General features: G+C 49.2%; 1 protein-coding gene across 1 annotated transcript in view; it reads left to right on the plus strand.

Moving 5' to 3' along the window:
• Nucleotides 1-6,183, plus strand: part of Zfp652 (zinc finger protein 652) — a 79,828-nt gene that overhangs the window by 292 nt on the left and 73,353 nt on the right. The gene's annotated exons all lie outside the window — the stretch shown is intronic.

Raw genomic sequence — 6,183 nt, forward strand, 5'->3', positions numbered from 1 at the left:
CCCTACAGGGAGCGCAGACTGACATGTTTTTTTGTGTCTTTCTCAGTGTCTGCCCCACAAAGCTCTTCCTGTTCACTGGGATGGCCAATTCATGCTCACAGACTATATAAGCAATCGAAAAAGGGGCACCCGACAGAGCTGGCTCCTGATGGGGCCAGAAAGCATTGCTACATGGAAGCAGGGGTCAGCTGAAGCAGAGGGAGTTGTGGGGACAGTTACAGAGTGTGAAACTGAGGTATGTCCAGGGTGGAGGCTGGAGATGAGAACTGTAGATACTTGGTGCAGTCAACAAGTCCTGCATGCCGCCAGTGCACATGGGAGGTAGGCTGCCTAACTGAACAGTCCCGAAGGCATCAGACAGAGAGCCCGAAAACGTTCAAAAGGATACTCAGAGTTTTACACACACTGCCAGAGGGGCTGGGACGGCTCTTCAGTGGAAAGCACTGGCTGCTCTTCTGGGGGACTCTGGTTCCATTCCCAGTGCCCACATGTTAGGTAAGAACCCTCTGTAACTTCGGTCCAAGGGGATCTGACACTTTCCTTCTGGCTTCTCTGGGCATTCATGCATGCAGTGTGCAAACACAGCGGCACAGAAAACAGCCATACACGGAAAATAAATAAATCAGTAATTAAAACGTAAAAAGCTACTGTCAGACATAAACACAATGTTGAACATCTTATCTAATCCTTTACAGCGTGACTCAGAGTATAAAGTAGGACGCTATCGAGCCTCAGGCAATCTTTGTGACTATCAACTACTTTGGGGAACAGTAGATGTGGACCTGGCGGCCTGGGTTGAGTCTCCATCATTTACTAAAAAAGGAGGAGGAGGGAGAAAAGGAGGAGGAGAAGAAACCTCTCTGCTACCAACCTGTTAGGTTATTATTGTTTTGTTTTTTTAAGAAAACTGGATGCAGAAAGAAAAGAACACACACACACACACAAACACACACACATAAACACAGAGACACACTACAGAACTCTAAATACCCAGTCATCTCTTCTTTGTGTTTGGACTTTAAATAAAAGTTTATTAAGCACCTGGGTGCAGAGAAGAGAGACAGGTGTGGAAGGGTGGGGACCAGGTGTGGAAGGGTGGGGACCAGGTGTGGAAGGGTGGGGACCAGGTGTGGAAGGGTGGGGACCAGGTGTGAAAAGGGTGGGGACCAGGTGTGAAAGGGTGGGGAACAGGTGTGGAAGGGTGGGGACCAGGTGTGAAAGGGGTGGGGACCAGGTGTGAAAAGGGTGGGGACCAGGTGTGAAAGGGTGGGGACCAGGTGTGAAAGGGTGGGGAACAGGTGTGGAAGGGTAGGATGGGGACCACATGCAGGCGGGGATGGAGGACAGACTGCAGTAGAAAATGACCAGAATGCCAGGATGGGGATGAAATAGGAAAGTATGGAAGAAGATGTGTGGAGAGGCCCTAGGAAGGAGCATGGTGTCCTTGGAGTTATGTCACAAAAACCTGCAGCAAGATCTGGGTGTGTAGCTCAGTGCAGGATCTGGAGCTCAACTCTGTTCCCCAGCACTAGAGAACGGCAGGAGGACGGAAGTGGAGGGGTCCTTGAAGCAATTGCTCTGAAAGTCCCCAAGGGGTACCATGCTCATAATGAAGGTCCTGAGAGTGGACAGAGACCCGTGCTGGTGACTGTCCCAAGGACGCATGCCCATGAGCTTCATAGTGTTGCAGTCTTTTACTCATCTGCACACAGTCTTGCCAACAGCATCAAGTGAGAGTTCCTTTGGTGCCCTACTAGGTTTCCAAAGCTTCGCCCCATAGCCATTTACAAAAGCTCTGTCCAGAGAGCAGGGTAGAAGCTGGGCCAGACACTCCTGGCCCTGTTGGCATGCCAGCAACCCCCGCCCCACCTCAGCCCAGACCCCATAACACAGACAAGATGAGATAAATGGAAACCTCAGGTTAAAAATACCCAGCTTGTTGTAAAGAGAAATAGGCACAGGAAGGAAGTGCGGGGAGGCAGCCTAGAAAAAAGCCCCAGAGAAGAAGGTGGTATAAGAGGCTAAGAATGAATCCGGTGGAGATTCTGGGGTGTGCTCTTCGGGTATCCTTGGGGGGTAGGCTATTCAGGCAGGTCCTCGCAGAGAAACGGTTTGTGTACAGAGACCAGGACTCAAATCCCCATGAAAGTCTCCACCCAGATTGAGAAAGACGAGCAGACTCTCAGGTTGGTGGTGGGACTCAGAGGATCCGAGGGAGGCCAGTCACGGTTGTCTCTGGGACGAGTCTCTGAGCCAGCAGTCTTTCCACCCTGGGGACATTGGGAAGGGTGTTTAGCTGGCCTGGAACCTCAGCCACTCTGGGGGAAGGAAGAACAGTGAAGCAGAGAGCTGAATGGAGCCAACATAGTGTCTGTGCCACAGAGATGGCGATCGAGGGTGCAGGAAACCAGACTCTCTCCCCGTACTAGCTGCAGTGACCTTGGTCTACTGCTTGACCCGGGTGTGCGCCTGTTTCCTTATCTGTGGAAAGTAGATGGCTGTAGGTGGTTAGCCTGGTAGCATTGCGGAGAGGATTAAGTAAGCCAATCAAAGTTACTGGTCCCTACAAGCTGTTTCTTAAAGATGGCTACGGAAGGTGTGTGGAGAGGTGCTCTTACTAACCAACCCCAGTGGGTGGCCTGCTTTCCTGGCCAGGAGGGAGCAGAAAAAAGATGATCTGTGGTCAATACAGCACGGACCCGAGCATTCAGAAACTAATGCCTGGTGGCGGATACAGACAACGGAGCAATCACATTTTAGCGTGGTATAGTATTTTGTGCCAACCTCCAGGAGGCAAAGCTAAACCCTTTGTCATTAGTGTTGGGAGGGGGCCAGGCTAGCTGGTCACGGCAAGAAGGAAGCCAAGGGAACATAGTCAAGTAAAAGGGAGTGTGCACACAAGACGAAGTCTCTGGAGCGGCAGGAGCAAGCGGGAGAGTCAACGGGGACCGATTCAGGGTGCTTTGTTGAGAGTTTGCTTCTGGTTGAGTACAGTGGATTGCACCTGTAATCTCAGCGTTTGGGAGACTAAGGCAGGAGGATCATGAGTCCTGGGCCAGCCTGGCAATATAACAAGATGAGAGAGAGAGAGAGAGAGAGAGAGAGAGAGAGAGAGAGAGAGAGAGAGAAAGAGAGAGACCCACGGTGGAATATGACTTTAATGTCAGCACTTGGAGGGTAGAGGCAGGTGGATCTGTGAGTTTGAGGCTAGCCTGCTCTACATATCCAGTTCCAGGACAGCCAGGGCTACACAGAGAGACCCTGTCTTGAGAAACAAAATAAAACAACAAGAGGTTTGTACTTTAGGGGTCTGGAGAGATGGCTCAGTGGTTAAGAGCACTGACTGCTCTTCCAGAGGTCCTGAGTTCAATTCCCAGCAACCACATGGTGGCTCACAACCATCTGTAATGGGATCCGATGCCCTCTTCTGCTGTGTCTGAAGACAATGACAGCGTACTTCCATACATGAAATAAATAAATAAACCTTAAAAAAAAAGTTTGTACTTTAGCACTTAAGATGCAGCTCGGAGACAGAATCCCTTCCCATAACACAGGAACACACTTGAGGCTCTGGGTTAGAACTCCAGCGCCACAACAATGGCAACAGCATCGTATAGTCCAAGCATGAGGCAAAAGGAGGGGATCTGGAGGTGGCATTCAATCTGTGTGCCGAACAGATTTCATCTGTAGACCTGTGGACTGTAAATGAGAAGGGAAGAGGTTTGTGGCAGGGAGGCCAGCAGGTCAAATGGCCCCAGCTACGGCCAGACAAGAGACAAAATGACAGCTCTTAGCAAGCAGAGTAACTGGAAAGATGATAAGGAGAGAGAAGACATCTCGGTGATGTGTGGTCCCTCACCTGGACATGTAGTAGTGTCCTGAGTGGAGACCACCGGGGTGAGGGTTGGGGAAGAATAAAGGGAGAGAAAGGGTTACAAAGAATCTTTGTATAGAATAGCAGGTTTCAGGAGGCTGAGATTGAGATGGCCAGGTGCATGGGGTAGGTGGGAGGCACAGAGGGCGGAAGTGAGAGGTGTAACAGTAGGAGTAAGGTGCGCTACCAGAGGACTCCCTTCAAATTAAGCAATAGTTACTTTGTTTGTTTAAGACAGGGCCTTTAGGGGTTGGGGATTTAGCTCAGTGGTAGAGCGCTTGCCTAGGAAGCACAAGGCCCTGGGTTCGGTCCCCAGCTCCAAAAAAAGAAAAAAAAAAAAAAAAAAAAAAAAAAAAAGACAGGGGCTTTAGGGCTGGAGAGACGGCTCAGTGGTTAAGAGCACTGACTGCTCTTCCAGAGGTCCTGAGTTCAAATCCCAGCAACCACATGGTGGCTCACAACCAACCATAATGGGATCTAATGCCCTCTTCTGGTGTGTCTGAGGACAGAGACAGTGTATTCACATACGATAAATAAATAAATAAATAAATAAATAAATAAATAAATAAATAAATATTAAAAAAATAAGACAAGGTCTCTAGATACCCATGGCTGACTTGGAACTTTATTAACTTATATGAGACAGGGTTCTGGCTGTCTTTGAACTCACCATTTAGACCACGCTGGCCTTGAATTTACAGAGATCCACCTGCCTCTGCTTCTTGAGGCCCCACTATGGTTTTAACGTATAGTCACTGGCTTTGTATGGTAGATGGAGCTTCCTCAGGAAGAGGAGATGGGAGGCGTCCCAGGGCGGCCAACAAGGCTCCCTGGCTCCATCATTTGTCAGGAAGATGATAGAGCACCATAGTTTACACTGCGTCATAAATGACACTCATTATTATTGGGCTTGAGCTAAATCCATTTTTTACAACATAGAAAAATGACTTAAGGCAATCTTGCCAAGACCTGGCAGATAAGGATCATGGGAATTCAGGAAATGCTAGCACGCAACAAATGGCAAACCAGGCGTGGAGGTGAACGCCTGGACTCTCGCCACCCAGAAAAACAGGGAGCACCACAAGGTTGAGACCAGCCCGGTCTACACAGCAAGGCTCAGGCCAGCCAGGGCTACCAAAGGAGACCCTGCTAAAAGGAAGGGAGAGTGGGAGGGAGGAACAGAGGGAAAGAGAAAGAGAGAAAGGCTGAGGAGCTAGCTCAGTCAGTGCAAACATTAGCAGTGCAAGCGGGATGACCTTGAATTTGATTCCCAGTACCCATTAAAGGGGTGGGGCACAGGAGCCCATAATCCCAGTACCAAAGAAGCAGACATGGGAGAATCCCTGTGTTTTCTGGCTGGCTAGTTTGGCTGAATCAGCAAGCTCGAGGCTTTGAGACCCTGTCTCAAAGAATAAGGTGGAGAGTGACTGAGGAAGATGTCCAGTGTTGAACTTTGACCTTTGTATAGCCCCTCCACACGCATGTGTACTTGAACACACAAAAAGAAAAAAGAAAACGCAGTGGGAGTTGGTAAGATGGCTTAGTGGGTAAGTGTGTTACTACTTGGAGGCCTGAGTTTAGAACCCATCACCTATGTAAATGCTATAGGCTCTTGTGAACTTGAGGCCATGGGGGACAGAGATAGGAGAGTCATTGAAGCTTGCTGGTCACTTCTCTAGCTCCAGGTTCAGGGTGGACAGTAGTAAGACAAGACAGCCAGCATCCTCCTCTGGCCTCCAGGTGTGCACTGGCAGTTGCAGACACGTGTGTATAACACACACGCACACACACACACACACACACACACCACATTTCTCAAGTGAAAGGGGGAGATGAAGTGATAAGAAGAGAAGGAAAGAGCAAAGCTGGCCTCCTCTCCATCTGTCTCCGTCCATGGTTCCACTATGATGCTAAAATAGTGAGGGTTTAATGAAGTCTGACAGGAATGTGGCAGACATAACTCTTGACACTATCAAGGCAACAATTTGAAGTGGACAGTTGTGCCACTGTTAAAAAAAAAATGAGACTCGGGGTTGGGGATTTAGCTCAGTGGTAGAGCGCTTGCCTAGGAAGCGCAAGGCCCTGGGTTCGGTCCCCAGCTCCAAAAAAAAAGAACAAAAAAAAAAAATGAGACTCACTTCAAATATATACTGTGGCTTGAGAGAGCAGGCTGTGGGTTAGAAATAGCTGAGCCAGGTTTGATGTATGTCTTGCAAGATGGAGGCAAAGGGGTCAGGAGTTCTGGGCCAGCCTCAGCTACATAGCAAGTATGAGGCCAGCCTGGAGTACATTTCCTGGGGGAAATGCAT

This window comes from Rattus norvegicus, chromosome 10 (genome assembly GCF_036323735.1).
Source record: "Rattus norvegicus strain BN/NHsdMcwi chromosome 10, GRCr8, whole genome shotgun sequence".
Lineage (NCBI taxonomy): Eukaryota > Metazoa > Chordata > Mammalia > Rodentia > Muridae > Rattus > Rattus norvegicus.